The sequence below is a fragment of the Macaca mulatta genome, chromosome 4 (assembly GCF_049350105.2).
Source record: "Macaca mulatta isolate MMU2019108-1 chromosome 4, T2T-MMU8v2.0, whole genome shotgun sequence".
NCBI lineage: Eukaryota > Metazoa > Chordata > Mammalia > Primates > Cercopithecidae > Macaca > Macaca mulatta.
In genome coordinates this window covers 161,623,760-161,639,896 of record NC_133409.1, presented here as the reverse complement: position 1 = coordinate 161,639,896, position 16,137 = coordinate 161,623,760, and the positions used below count along the sequence as shown (strand labels likewise).

The following is a 16,137-nucleotide window of genomic DNA, read 5'->3' as shown; positions in this document are numbered from 1 at the left end:
CTAAAAATGCTAAATAATACTACTAAAAATAACTATAGTATTAGATTAGATACTTTAAGATGCCCATAAAAATGATGGTAGTAGACCTGGATAGAAAGGCTTTTTCTTTTTATTATTATTATTATTATTATACTTTAAGTTCTAGGATACATGTGCACAATGTGCAGGTTTGTTACATACGTATACATGTGCCATGTTGGTGTGCTGCACCCATTAACTCGTCATTTACATTAGGTATATTTCCTAATGCTATCCCTGCCCCTCTCCCCACAATAGGCCCCGGTGTGTGATGTTCCCCTTAGAAAGGCTTTTTCTTTAATTAAAACAATGTAAAAGTGATAACTCCTCCGGTACTGTTTGGACAATGTTTTTCTCTATTTAAATCATGTGACCACACACCCTGGGGGTTTGGAAGAAAACATAAATTTTATGAGAGTCAGGTCACAACGAAAACAAACAAAGAATTCAAGAATAATCTGTCGAGTTTCACGCTGTCATGCTCACAACTTGACAGCAAACCTTTGGGATTAAATTGTGACACATCCAGGCTGAGGATCCAGAGTTCCAAACCCTCCTGCTGTTTTATTTCACTAACGTTTGAAGAATGTTGGTGGTCTTGTAAGAGAACCTGAAGAGAGAGAGGAAACGGTCAATATTAGGGAATAATCTACAGAAAGTAAAACACGATTTCCTTTCTCCTACCGGGAAGTACCTTAGGTTTTCTTTGTGCCAGGCTGTTTCCTGGGGTGCAAAAAGAAAATATTAAAACTCTTCCTTAAAAAAATTATAGCTTCTATATATGTATAGTTCTACATACTTTACAATATACGTTAATATAGTAGGGCATATACATATTTTATAAACTAATAGGTATATGTATATGGGGAGTTAACTGAACTCATATTCATGTATATTTGGGGATGTGTATACTCAAAAGCCTTTTCAGGAGAGGAGTGCATTATCCAAACAGATCACCGCTTATCTTCCCTCAAAATCCTTTCTTTATTGGAGTCTTGCAAGGGATTTTATTACATGGTGGAGAATCACATCCTCACTGGAAAATGCACTGAAATTGCTTTTTATATGTGTCTTTTTGACAACTGAACTAATTATTGAATGGAGTCTGATAGAGGAAGAGGGCCTGTGTCCCCAGCCCTTTCTCCAGGCTAAGTGAGAACAGATTCCTTCATTTGTTCAGCATTTCTCAAGGCCATTCTACATGAGCACCATTGAGTACCGTGAGGGAAACAGAGATGATTAAGTCATGGTTCTGATGATCATCAATAATTGAAGGAAAAGTGAAACTCTATACTGGAAATATGGGCTGGGTGCTGGGAAAGTGCTGAGGAGGGAGGACTTAGTTCACACTGGAACTGTCAGGGAGGTTTCCAAACAGGAGATTTCCGTGGGCAATCCTGAGAGCTGGCAGTCCTGGATAAGGAACCAAATAGAGCTATGGAGGTGTGGAAAGTATTCAGTCTGTTGCAAAAAGCAGTGTTCAAATAGGTGGGATTCCAGGCTATTTAGAGTGATAGAAAGAGCCATAGATGGGACTGGAAAGGAGATTATGGAGGTTCTTGAGCATTGTGCTAAAGAGTCCAGATGGTAGCACTGTAAGATGGTTAGCATCATCCTCATTTAAAAAAAAAAAAAAAAAAAAAAAGTTTTTTTTAGACAAGGTTGCACTCTCTTGCCTAGGCGGGAGTGCAGTGATGCAATCATGGCTTCCTGTAGCCTCAAACTCTTGGACTCAAGGCATCCTCCTGCCTCAGCCTCCCGAGTAGCTGGGACTAGAGGTGAATGCCACCATGCCTTCCTAGCATCCCCATTTTTATACATGAAAAAAACTGAGGCTCAGAGAAGCTCAAAGTCGCAATGCAGGTATACTGCAGAGCTGGCCTCGAATCCAACATTCTTTCCACTTTTAATTTATAACAGAAGTATAAAAAACAAAGATGCAATATAAAATGCTTTTGTGCATTATTGGTTAATTGTCATGTGCATTTAGAAGAGGTAAGCTGAACCAACTGATAAGACTTTACAGCTGTATTATCAGTCCTTTTAAATTAATATGTTTGAAAACCTACTATAGTGCCCACAATTGCAGCTGTTAAAGAGTTAGTGACAGACACCGAAACCGGCGTGGCCTTCACGTCCCCGGTGTCTGAAGCAGTGCCCGAACCACGGCAGGTGCTCCATAAATGCAAAGGAAATAAAACCGATTCCATTTTTATTTTAAAGTCTATTAAATTTGAATTCAATCAAGAAAGTTGATTAGAAGTTGATGACAAGATGCATGCACACAAATACATTTGAAATGAATTTATGTCTCTTAATTATGGATTTGAGATTTTATTTATGAAAACTAGGGTCTCTGAATTTCCATTTGATAGCTACCTAATTTTTGTATTATTGAGAGAGTCCATTGGTGGAAAGCACCCAGGGTTAGGAGCTAGATTTAGGTTTGAATCTTTTTATTTGAGACAGAATCTCACCCTGTTTCCCAGGTTGGTAAGCAGTGGCGTGATCTTGGCTCACTGCAACCTCCGTCTCCCTAGTTCAAGCAATTCTCCTACCTCAGTCTTCCAAGTAGCTGGAATTACAAGAGTGCACCACCACACATGGCTAATTTTTGTATTGTTAGTAGAGGCGAGGTTTCACTATGTTGGCCAGGCTGGTCTCAAACTCCTGACCTCAAGGGATCTGCCTGCCTCGGCCTCCCAAAGTGAGCCACCATGCCCAGCCAAATCCAGGTTTGAATCTTAACTCTACACTTTTTTAAACCTTGGATAAATCTTGATTTAACCTTGGATAACTTCCCTGAGTTTCCATTTCCTCATCTGTAACATGGGAATAGTAACACTACTCCTTTGCAGGATCATTGGAAGTATTAGAAATAAACTCCACATTAAGTCCATATATATAAAGATATGTAAAGATACACAGGTATGCTACATACAAAGTCACGTAGTAGGTACACAATACATTGTGGTCATCATTGTTATTTTCTATTTTAATTTTTTAAAACTCCGTTACACTTCTGACAGATAGTCATTTTGTTGGCTAGCCTTTCTAGCTCATGAAACCCGTGACTATGTTCTATAGCCATATAATTTTCTCAAGCTTTGAACATTAAAATTAAATACAGAATAATCCTGCAGATATGGATATAACTTCAGCTCACCTATTTCCTATCTGTGAAAATATCACAGTTTATTTAATAACTGATGTCAGAATAGGTTTCAAGCAACCTATAGAATAGTAATGAAGCTGGGTTTAAACAAATGTGTCTGTTTATATTTAATTCCCTCCACTTTCTGATAGAATGAACAGTTTTATTAGAAAATAATCAGTGTGTGGATCTCTTTTCTACACATTGTTTCCACCTTAACTACCTAGACCCTCTTAATCTCAATGATTCTCACTGAGTTGGGTTCTTAACAGATAACAATGAATTTTAAGCACAGTGGGTACCGCATTCTTCATTCTGTGGGGAAATTGATTTGATGGAACAATAGATTTTGCGTTCCAATCTGGGGCGGAGTGCAGAATTTACAGAATAAAATAGATAAGCCGGCAAAGTAAACAATATCTTTCGAGGACTTATCATTCCCTCTCCAGAAAGGGCTGGCAGAGTCATTCTTTTGCTATGTATCTTATTTTGTTAGAGATATAAATCTCAGTTATAAAATCAGTTGAGGTCAGGCACAGTGGCTCACACCTGTAATCCCAGCACTTTGGGAGGCCAAGGCAGGCGGATCACTAGGTCAAGAGATACAGACCATCCTGGCCAACATAGTGAAACCCCCATCTCTACTAAAAATACAAAAATTAGCTGGGTGTGGTGGCGGGTGCCTGTAGTCCCAGCTACTTGGAATCGCTTGAACCTGGGAGGCGGAGCTTGTAGTGAGCCAAGATTGCACCACTGCACTCCAGCCTGGGCAACAGAGCGAGACTCCATCTCAAAAAAAAAAAAAAAAAAAAAATCAGTTGAGGACTGTGCTATGCAACTTTATAAACCACATACTTGAGAGCTTCACAAAGTTTCCCTAAACTTGGAGCATCCTACTCATCCCCTTTCACTCAGGAATTTTTCATTAGAGGCTTGAGACATGTGAGTTAATAGGGTTCATGATCCTCATTCTGTTTTTCCTTTAAGCAGGTCTCCTAAGAGCATTAATTTGCGCATTCTATTTCAATAGAGACTTTAACACAAAAAAAGGTCAAATTATTACCCACATAATTTTTGTCACTTATTAGAGAAGTCTCAGTTGTCAAGTCCCTTTTCACCTGAGAAGTTCATGTGAGATGAGTTCCAACTTCTTTGCAGTGATCCATGCTGATATTCAACATTCTGGAAATACTGCATGCAAATCTCAACCTGTGGGTGAAAGTTACCTTTTAACCTTCAACTCCCGCTTCAATAACGACAAGTTTCAACCTTTTTGGTAACAGACGTTAGTTAAATTCTAACAGTCTAATTTTTTTGTTGTTTGTTTTTGTATCAGCCATACAACATCCCCAAATGGTTTACTTTTCTAACAAAAATGATTTTTTTTTCTCGGCTGTTTTTTTTTTTTCCTCTCTCTCTCTCTTTTCTATGTTGCTCAGGCTGGTCATGAACTCCTGGCCTCAAGTGATTCCCCTGCCTTCCAAAGTGCCGGGATTACAGGCATGAGCCACCACACCCAGCCTTAAAAAAGAAATTTTTGAAATGGAAATATTCCGTACTGTCATGGGCTTCTATTTGAGGGTAAGAATCCAAAGGTCTTTACAGAGGGTCTCCTGCAGTTTGCTGGACCGCAGCCAGTCACTATGGAGGAAGAATAGGGTGGGAGGACTCAGGGTATCCCCACAGGCGCCTTTCCACGCCTCCTCCCAATGGAGCTGACAATCCTAGGTCAAACTGTGGGTCCCGCAAAATTCTACATAAAACCTTGATTAGAGGCCTAGAGAATAAATCCATTGATTTACAAGAGGCTGTCCCTGACCTCATAGGGTGATTCAGAGGGGGCCCAGAGATGTCATTCACATTTAAAGGAAAAACGCAACTTGAGTCTTGCAGCTTGAGTCTCAGGCTGGACTGCACTTATTCAAGTGCCCTCTTGTTCCTTCTCATCATAGTCTCCTCAGATGCCAGGTGCGGGCCTGCAGCCATTTGGTCCAATACTTGCAAGAGTGATCATCTGTATCCTCTTAGTGGTGCCTTCTGCGCCACTCGGGTCTGAAGTTGGAAGGGTGATATTGAGGCAAAACCCCAATTAAATATGATTTCATCTGTATCCAAAGGAAGGTGAGGCTTCAAACATTCAGTTTATGCATATGTCGACTTTGTTTCCACTGGCTTCTCCTCGTGTTTTGGTTGACCTGGTCAACATGACTCCTCCCAGCATTCAGGACTCCATATAGAGTACCACTCAAAACTTGTACATCTTCAGGGAACTTTCATTGCAGGTGATTTTCTACTGAGGGAGAAGGTAGGAGAAGTGTTCAGATGCTCTAAAAATTCAAGTTCCCCAAATGCAAAGGATCTTGCCACATCACGACTTCTTCCTAATGAGCCTCTCTTTGCAGGGGAAAGAATAGTTCTGATTTGAATGGCAAAATCTCTCCCTTCCAAGAAGGAAGGCTCCTCAGATGAGATCATTTTACTTCTCTGCTCGACACCTTCTCATCCTTTCATATCTTAGTAAAAACCAGTGATTAAAATGGTGCCATCTCTACATGATAGGGTCTTTTGGCAACTCTCAGGCCTCATGCCTCCTCCTTCTTTCTGACCCCATTCCAGCCTCAGTGGCCTCCTCACGGTCCCTCCAGCATGGTCCGCATGTCCCTGCCTTTGGTCTTTGCATATACTCTGCCCTCTGCCTGAAATGCTGTTCTGTACATCTCTGTAGAGCTCTTTCCATGGCCTCTTCTAGTCTTCACTCAAATACCACCCTTCCAAGTGACACCTTCCCTGACCGTCCCGTCTAAAATTACACATATAACCCCCGTCCTCCCATAACACTCTTCCCATCCTCCTTCTGTGCTTTAGATTTATTCTTAGAACTCATAACTGTCTAATGGGCTATGGTTTAAGCAAAATAAACAGGAGACCATTCGCTGGAGGCTATCTTTGTACTTTGTGTTCCTACATAACAACCGCCCCACCCCCAACTAACTTAGTTTATAAACAAGCTGAAACATAAGTGAATAGTATATATATATATATAGAGAGAGAGAGAGAGAGAGAGAGAGAGAGAAACAAATAGCCAAGTTTCAGCCAATCACAAGCAACCAACTCATCACACCATGACGAAATAAGGCAAACACCTAGCTGTAGCCAACCAGGTGATTGCTCGCTTTGCTTCTGAGTTCAGCTCCTGTTGCTGGGCAGCGCTGTCTGAACTTCTGGCTCTGAGGGCTGCCCAACTTAGGAATCCTTCTTTGCTCAAATAAACTCTTAAATTTATTTGAGAGACAAACTCTGTCTAAAAGTTCTTCTTTAACACTATGTAGTTTGAAAGTGTATCTCATTATCTGTTGGCTTTTTTTTTTTTTGAGATGGAGTCTCACTCTGTCACCCAGGCTGGAGTACAGCGGCGCGATATCGGCTCACTACAACCTCTGCCTCCCAGGTTCAAGTAATTCTCCTGCCTCAGCCTCCCAAGTAGCTGAGATTACAGGTGCCTGCCACCACACTCAGCTAATTTTTGTATTTTTAGTAGAGACGAGGTTTCACCATGTTGGCCAGGCTGGTCTGGAACTCCTGACCTCAGGTGATTCACCTGCCTCAGCCTCCCAAAGTTCTGGGATTACAGGCATGAGCCACTGCACCCAGCTTATCTGTTGGCCTTTAAAAATGAAAGCACCACAAGGGCAGGGATTGACATCCTATTTGTTCATTCCTGTATCTGCAGCACTTAGAATGGTGTGTGGCCGGCTCGTAGTAGGTGCTCAATGAACATGGATTGAACAATGAATGCGTGAACAAAGAATAAAGTTAGGACCATTTATGGCCTTGTGTGTGTGTGTGTGTGTGTGTGTGTGATGGAGTCTCACTCTGTTGCCCAGGCTGGAGCACAGTGGCACAATCTCAGCTCACTGCTACCTCTGCCTCCCAGGTTCAAGTAATTCTCCCACCTCAGCCTCCTGAGTAGCTGGGACTACAGTTGCCACCACCACGCCCAGCTAATTTTTGTATTTTTAGTAGAGACAGGTTTTTACCATGTTGCCCCATCTGGTCTCAAACTTTTGACCTCTAGTGATCTGCCTGCCTTGGCCTCCCAAAGTGCTGGGATTCTAGGCATGAGCTACCATGCCCGGCCTATGGCCATTCTTGACTATCCTCAGCCAGGGGCACACAGCTCATGCTTTCCCAAAGGCCACATGGTTTTCACAGCACCCTGCAGAAGATCAGAGGTGCTGCCCAGACTCTGGTTGTGCTCCTGAGAAACTGAATTTTCTGCATCCTCTTATCATTGGCCACTGACCTGGCTGAGATGCAATCTGTGTTCCTTCGTTTTTCGTATGCATAAACTGAATGTTTGAAGCCTCACCTTCCTTTGGATACAGATGAAATCATATTTAATGAAATATAAATCATAAAAACTCTCAGCCACCCTCCACCCCGCATAATTGCAGGAACTCTAGGCATTCCCCCGCCCCAGTTGATTTTTGTTCATGTTCTTCCCTGCCAAACTCCCTAAGGCCCTTGTCAGTGCCCCTTGAGAAAGGTCCCCACTATGCCTAGCCCCTGAACCACTGGGAGTCTCCTCTGCCCAGCACCAGAGCTCCTTCATGGGCTCTAGAGGCGCGAGGGGAGGAAAGCAGCCAGCTGCTTCTGCTAGTGATACGCTAGCGAGCGGGGCTGGGAAATGCTGGGTGGAGAAAGGCGGGGTCCCTGGCTAGGGCTCCACCCTCAGGCCTATACCCACGGACCTATGTGAGAACAGGCATTTCTGTTTTGCTGCCCAAATATTGCATTTTTCCACCACCCTGGCCCGCCACACCCCTCATCCTGTGTCTGTAAAAACTCCGAAACCCTAGAGGGCACAAACACAAGCAGCTGGACCTTAAGAGGAACACACCAGCAGAGGAAGACACCGGCAGAAGAACACACTGACAGACACCAGCAGACGCCCGAATGTCATCGCCCGCAAAGTTCAGCCCAGGGCAGTCAGAGGAGAGCCCGGCCACTGGGCGGCCCAACTCCACGGGAAAACCACCTTCTCACTCCACACCCCTTCTGGCTCCCCCATCCATCTGCAGAGAGCTACTTCCACTGCTCAGTAAAACCTTGCTCTCAGCCCGGCGCGGTGGCTCACGCCTGTAATCCCAGCACTTTGGGAGGCCGAGGCAGGCGCACCACAAGGTCAAGAAATGGAGACCATCCTGGCCAACATGGCGAAACCCCGTCTCTACTAAAAATACACAAATTAGCTGGGCGTGGTGATGCACGCCTGTAGACCCAGCTACTCAGGAGGCTGAGGCAGGAGAATCGCTTGAACATGGGAGGTGAAGGTCGCAGTGAGCCGAGATCGCACCACTGCACTCCAGCCTGGGCAACAGAGCGAGACACTCCGTCTCAAAAAACAAACAAACAAACAAACAAAAACCTTGCACTTATTTTCCAAGCTCACGTGTGATCCGATTTTTCTGGTACACCAAGGCAAGAACCCAGGGATACAGAAAACCCTCTTTCCTTGCTGTAAGGCAGAAGGTGTAATTGAGCTGATTAACACAAGCCGCCTACAGACGGCAAATTTAAAAGAGCACCCTGTAACACACGCCCACTGGAGCTTCAAGAGCTGTAAACATTCACCCCTAGACACTGCCATGGGGTCAGAGCCCACGATCCCCACGACCTGCCTGTCTGCCTGCTCCCCTAGGGGTTTTGAGCAGTCGAGCACCTGAGCCACAGCCCCATCACACCCCCGAGATGGGGACAAGGGAACTTTTCTCGTTTCACTTGGACTCACAAAGTCTTTAGGTGACCACAACTGCTTTTGGGTCTGGGCCCGCACTTTACAATTACACAGTTTATAGGCAAACCCTTGGGCTGGTGGGAGAGTAGAGAACTTGCATTCTCTTATTGCTCCCCTCTTCCCCTTCTCCTTCCAGGTGTCATGCAAAATAATACCCTTTGACTCCAGGACCCAACACAGATATTTCTGGAGTTGTCACCCATGTGCCAGAAGTTCCCAGTCTCTGACCTTATAGGACACCTTGCAATTCATTCTCATTCTATTTAGAGGATCCCTTAGAGTGCTACTCCATTCTTGGTTTCTGGCTCCTAAGTTCACTCACCGTTTATCAGGAGGCAATTCTTATTCACCCCTTACTAACTCCTTGGGAGAGTAAGAATTGCCTTCTGGGAATACAACACCAATTCTCTCAGGGCTTTCTAGGAAAATCTGCTATAGATTTCTGTGTATAAACCCACTTCTTTCTTTCTTTATACATAAGCTCACTGATGGAGCATACACCAGCACACCCCTACTGGATTTAAGGTCACTTCCCTCTTGGAAAATCAGTATTTTTCTTGTATATCACAAATCAAGAATTTCCTGGTAGAGAAAAACATTATCCTAAAGTCATCCTTCTTTGCTTTTTTTTTTTTTTTTTTTTTTTGAGATGGAGTCTCACTCTGTTGCCTAGGCTCGAGTACAGTGACGCGATCTCGGCTCACTACAACCTCCGCCTCCTGGGTTCAAGCAATTCTCCTGCCTCAGCTTCCGAAGTAGCTGGGACTACAGGTGTGCACCACCACACCCAGCAAATTTTTGTCTTTTTTTTAGTAGAGACAAGGTTTCACTATATATTGGCCAGGCTGGTCTCGAACTCCTGACTTCAGGTGATCTGCTCACCTTGGCCTCCCAAAGTGCTGGGATTATAGGCATGAGCCACCACACCCTACCCTGCTTTACTCTTAAGATTCCAAATTATGACCTTTCCATATTCCTTCCATCCATTTTAGTCCCCTCCCCACACCCTCATAAACCCTCCATTTGTGACACTCTCGGATTGGAAAAACATGAATCTTAACAAAATAATCCCCCGCCTTCCAAAGCAAGTGTGTTGTGTTCAGCATCCTTTAATGATTTGATTGTAGCTTGAAGATGCCTATTAGATGTAAGCAATAGAAGTAGGAGATACTGTTGCGGGAAGTGACCAATGTTTGGTGCCCACCTTAGAATCACGAGAGAGTAGTTCCTGCTCTAATTCCTGAGCAGTGAGCTACACGTAGCTGTCTGTAAGGGTAAGAGGTCTTGAGGCCGCTCCTCCCTGCAACCTGCTTCACTGGGCACCCTGCACGCTGAGCCTCCTGGTCCTTTGCACATTGCTTTGCACACTTATCCTGCCTTGCTGTAGCTTTAGGACAAACAAGTTTGCTGAAGCTTCCACAGTGTGCTTCTCTTTGAAAATGGCTCAAAGCTGAGAAAACATTAAGGATCCACTGTTCTCAGAGGAAGAAAAAGAAAAATATGCAGGGTTTGTCACTGCCAGGAAAAGTGTTCCTAAACTTTCACCCAGAATTATATACTGTGCTTTCATAAAGGCTGTTTCTAAACAGCTCCGGCTGGTTCTCACCCAGTAACAAGACAGCCTGTCATTGAGACTGCAGACCAGTTCTAAACCCCTTCTCCAGGAACCTGCAGGCTGCAGGCCAGTTCCAGTTTAAGCCCTTGGCTAGGTAGTGGCCTGGTCTGCAGCTTCCAGGTTCAATTCAAAGTCCACAGCTTTTAGAAATAAATGTTTCTTGTGTAAAGATTTGGTGTCATAAGGTTGCTGCTTCCAGAATCTGTTTTTACTGAAAATGTGAACTGCTTCTATTATCAAATATCTTTAAAGCCTTGTGACCTGAAACAAAGTATCACAAAGGTTTGAATGTTATAAACCCAAACACAGAAAACGGGCATACTTCAGCATTTTAACACATGAAAATGTCAGTCTGTAGTTAAGGCTCAAATTTTCAATAGCTTCAGTGGCTGACACAGATTCTACTTGGAATCGCTGCTGATTTATTCATCCTGGAATAAATGCAATGCCATTATATCTTGGTGACAACAGAAACAAGCTTTGGCCAGGTCTGTGCATAGTTTAGGGATGAAGAAAATAAGTTTTGAAAGGCAATGGGCATTGCTGATTATAGATTTTTATTAGGAACAGATGTGGGGCTCTGGTTTTTAGTGGTAGACAAACTGTTATTGAAAAAAGTCAGCTGACTAAAAACCATAGTATCTTCTTTTTTAGGAAAGAAAAATATTAACAAATTTAATTCATAATCTTGTTTGGTTGGTTGGTTGGTTTTTTGTTTGAGACAGAGTTTTGTTCTTGTCGCCCAGGCTGGAGTGCAATGGCGCGATCTCGGCTCACCGCAAACTCCGCTTCCTGGGTTCAAGCGATTCTCCTGCCTCAGCCTCCTGAGTAGCTGGGATTACAGGCACCCGCCACTATGCCTAACAAATTTTTGTGTTTTTAGTAGAGACGGGTTTCACCATGTTGGCCAGGCTGGTCTCAAACTCCTGACTTCAGGTGATCCACCAGCCTCGGCCTCCCAAAGTGCTGGAATTACAAGCATAAGCCACCATGCATGGCCCATAATCTTTTTCTTTAAGAGATCACCCAATAAGCAAAAAAAATCAGAAAAAAGTTCTGAGATATCTGTTAATGTATATGTGGAATAGTGCATAAACAGCACTATTTTTGTTAACATATCTCCAGGCTAAAGCGGAGTTTTAGGAAGTAATTATAACAACTTCTTTTACCACCGCGCTTAAGCTTCAGATCTCTCCACTTTACATTTGTTTATGGCTGTCCCCGTTGAACAGTTTTCTCCTCTTAGGATGTATTGATTCTAATGCCAAGTTATACACCGTGTGATCATTTTATATATTCCAGGGCTGTCATTTTTCTTTCTTCAAGGAAAGCGTAAACATTTTGGGTCACTTGCTGCCCTATTTTGGGATGGGTCAGCTAAAGGGGAGATTTTAGACATTGTGGATCATTTTCATCTCTCTCTGACACCCCCCTTTGTTTCCAGCCATTTACTGAGATCCCTCCATTTAAGGATACTCCTTGGAAATTTCAAATGACACTTCTAATCATAGACCATTGGCCACAACTTATTCACATGCCCACACCTAGCTTCAAAGGAGGCTGGGAATTGGAGTTATTCTATCCAGAATGGTGCTCATATCAAGCAGCCACGTGGCCAGTTAAAGAATCAGGGCTTCACTTTCTAGAAGAAGGGAAAATGGGCAGTGGGAACAATTGGCGGTCTGTATCACAGGCTTGTACCAAATTACTCTCCTATCAACAGAATACAGCAGCTCCTTCTCCTCCATGTTTTCATTTAAATTTGATGTTGTCAGACACTTTGATTTTTGTCAGTCTGATGGACACTCATTCATTTTTTTTTTCAAAAAAAGGTATATATCCATATCCTGCTTTCATTCCCTTTGCCTCACAGATAATCATTCTAATATATTTTAATATATCTTTGTGAATATTGTGCATACTGCATTTTTTTTGGTATGCATCCACTGTTTAATTATTTCATAATATGATTGATTCTATATCTTTTTTCAATAAGCACTGTGTTTTTAGCCTCCATCCATGTTGCTATTTGCGCTTCTACACTTTTGTGGCCAATCACTGCCTAACACTCTGTGGCATTCACCCATGCATTTTACTCTCCCAGTGATGGATGCTCAGGTTGCCTCACTCCCTGACATCCCTTATACCTTACAGCAAACCCATGTGATAAGTCTTATCATTCCAATTGTACAAATGAGAAAACTGAGGTTCAGAGGGGTTAAAGAATTTGCCCCAGGTTCCATTGTTAGGAAGAGAGAAAGAGAGCCAGAAGAAATCCCCTCGTTAGTTGTCGAAGAGGTGATGCGTCTGTGGTATGATATCAGAAGTTCTGGGTAAGCTCCTCTGTCCTGCGTGTCTTCTCCATTTGACTCCAATGATGCCTCCAAGTTAAAAGCAGAAATTATTTTCTTTGACTTAATGATTCCTCTCTGATCAGAATCCAAATAGATCGTAAGCCTCATTGCGTATTTATGCCTTGTGGTTAAATGAGTTTCAGCCCTTTTCTGGGAGTGTACAGCTCTTGAGGGTTTAGAGGGCAGCGTATCATTTGGGACAGAATTCCACTGTGAGTGTATGAAAACCCAAGTAACAGTGGCTTCAACAAGTGGCTATTCGGTTATACAAGTGGTTCTCAAAGCGTGGTCTCCAACCAGTGGCAGCAGCATCCTCTGGAAATTTGTTAGGAATACAAGGCTCAGGACCCCACCTCAGACCTTTGGAATCAGACACTCTCAAGAAGGGCCCATGAATCTGTGGTTCTATGAGACCCCCAGGTGATTCATGTGCCCACTCCAGTTTGAGAGCTACAGGGTTATCCTCCATAGCAAAAGATCTGGGGTTAGGCAGTCAGGGCTAGCACCATAGTACCAGCAATGCCAATGAGCATCCAGGCTCTTTCTGCTTCCCTGCTTTGCCATCTTGAACATATGGCTTTCATCTCTGGAAGCAACATGTATTTTATTTTATTTATTTATTTATTTATTTATTTTTTTTTTTAAGAAGGAGTCTCACTGTGTCACCCAGGCTGGCATGCAGTGGCCTGATCTCAGCTCAATGCAACCTCTGTCTCCCGGGTTCAAGTGATTCTCCTGCCTCAGCCTCCCGAGTAGCTGGGATTGCAGGAGCATACCACCATGCCCGGCTAAGTTTTGCATTTTTAGTAGAGACAGGGTTTCACCATGTTAGCCAGGCTGGTCTCGAACCCCCTACCTCAGGTGATCCGCCCACCTCGGCCTCCCAAAGTGCTGGGATTACAGGCATGAGCCACCATGGTCAGCCGGAAGATGTATTTTAGATACCTCATCTGCATTCCAGCTAGAAAAAAAGGGAAAATTCAGGGTGCTGCCTATATCAAGAAATCTTTCCCAGAATCCTCTGCTTACGTCTCCCTGAGAGTAAAAGTCACATAGCCATGCCCAGATGCACAGAGTCTGGATAGAAGAGGATGTGTTAACTGTGCACATTGTCATTGTTCTCTTGCCCCCGGACTGGGACTCTGTTAGTGGGAAGAACGGGGGGGATTGATGCCACATGTAAGCAAATCAGCAGGTTCTACTATTTGTACTTAAAAGCAGAGATGGGAGAAGCCACATTAGAGCAGTAAGTAGTCAAGAATGGCTTTAACCTGCTTCATAATTTTTCTGGAGGTTGGCCTTAGTATGAAGATAAGAGATCTGGACTCTTTTCCAGCCTGTACACTTGAAGGAGATTGCTGTTCCACCTGCATGAACAACAGTTGTTTGGATTTGTGGCCAGCAGTTTTCTTTTGTCCTTGGAGATCAAGAGAAGTTCCATAATTCACGCCCACTAAATCTGTAACACTAGCCTCAGCACTGAGACTAGATTCTGTCTTGCAAAAACCACAGAAGTGATTAGCAGAGGGACAGAAACAGATTAAGAAGGGCTTGTTATGCTGAGTTTGTTTACACGAGCTCTCCACCCACAGCCCAGGAGAAGGGATCATCTTTTATTTTTGCCTCTTGGCCTTGAGCCTGTTTTTTTGTTTTTTCTCTGAGTATCTCTGCCTGTTGACTTACTCTCCAACTCAGGGTTTTGTTTTTGTCTTTCACTTATTTTCTAGGTATACTTGGGAATAGGCCTCTGAATGGAACGATAATATGTATTTTTGTCTTAGTCCCCCAAGTACTGTCTTGTGAAAAAGAATAACCAGCCCTGCCCTGTCTTAAGCATTGCAAAGTGCAGGGAGCTGGTTGCCCAGTAGCCCGTTGGCATGCTTGGGCCCTCCAGCCTTCCCTTGAAGGGGCGGGGCCCCTGCAGCTAACAGAAGACCTTTCATGTTTCCTTGCTCCTAGGAGTGGGTTGTGCCCATCAACACTACAGGTGGGTCCTAGGCAAGTGCCAAACAAGCAGCTGCACAGCCAGGGACTTTGAGCTGTTTGCAGCTCCCCTCTCTTTGTGCCCCTGCCAACTCTCACACACCTGGGATTTCACCAGCTGCCTGCCCACTGAGCCCCCTTCCCACCATGTGACCTAATCCTCATTACACCTGCTCCTCTGCAGGGCAGCCAGCCCGTCCCCACCTTGCCTAAATAAGGCCTGGGGAGGTTTGAACAAGAACTATGCTATTCATGCCTGAAACAGCCAACTCCCTCCAGTTTCATGGCAAATTACGAGGGATTGAGGTTTACTGTGAAGAAAGGCTAGACCTGACGATTAATCAGCCTGGTCATATGGGGATCAAATTAAATTGGACCTGAGGCCTCAGCTCCAAAATGGAATCAAATTTTCTCTCTTGGCAGGATACGTGCATTGGACTGAGACTACAAACACAGCCTGTCCATCTTCCTTCTTTGCATACAGATATTGGTTTGTAATTTTAAAACACAGCAAAGAGGTGAGACAAGTACTACAGTTTAAAGTGAATGCAGGGCTTCTATTCAATTCAGCAAAGATTTATTTTGTCCTTTTCCCTGAGAAGTCTCTCAGTTAGGTGTTAGGGGTAAGAAGGCTGCATAATACCAGATCTGCTTCTTCAGGGAGGTCAAAATCCAGTAAAGAAGATAGACATGCTATTAATATAAATTTGACTATTAAGCACAAGAACATACACAAAGCTATAGAAACCATTAATTGTTGTTGGGGATTAGCAATAACTTTTACAGAGAAGGTAACATGTGAGCAGTTTTGAAAGATGTGTGGTAGCTTTGTGCTCTCTCTCTCTTTGGGCAGACACTGTGAAGTGTCCTGCAGTTGCGATATTTTCTTTAATGGTGTCTGACATTGTTTTGCACCATTACTGCCTCTCATATTCTGTGCATGAGTATAGTCCAAGGCTAAAAGCAGTAATCACCTTTGGAAACTGCCAACAAACATGAATAACTCTTCTGGGGCCAACTTTTCTCAAGGAAGTAATAAAAGTACTCTTGTGGCTAATGGCAGTAAGCATGAAAGTCTCTTTCTGGCTCTCTCACTGCCTTGTGACTTTGGACATGAAATACAATGTATCAGTCGGTTGCCTTTACCAACACGAGCTCTTTGTGATGGCGTTAATCAACCAGCAAATGAGTTGTAAGCACTTACCTATGTGCTTGG

General features: G+C 43.6%; 1 long non-coding RNA gene across 1 annotated transcript in view; it reads right to left on the bottom strand.

Annotated features, from left to right (window-relative positions):
- Nucleotides 1-205: 205 nt before the first annotated feature.
- Nucleotides 206-16,137, bottom strand: part of LOC114677688 (uncharacterized) — a 39,747-nt gene continuing 23,815 nt past the window's right edge. The window contains exons 2-3 of the long non-coding RNA XR_013417064.1: nt 4,291-4,381; nt 206-628 (exon numbers count right to left, since the gene is read on the bottom strand). This is a non-coding gene — a long non-coding RNA (uncharacterized LOC114677688). The remainder of the gene's footprint in view (nt 629-4,290; nt 4,382-16,137) is intronic.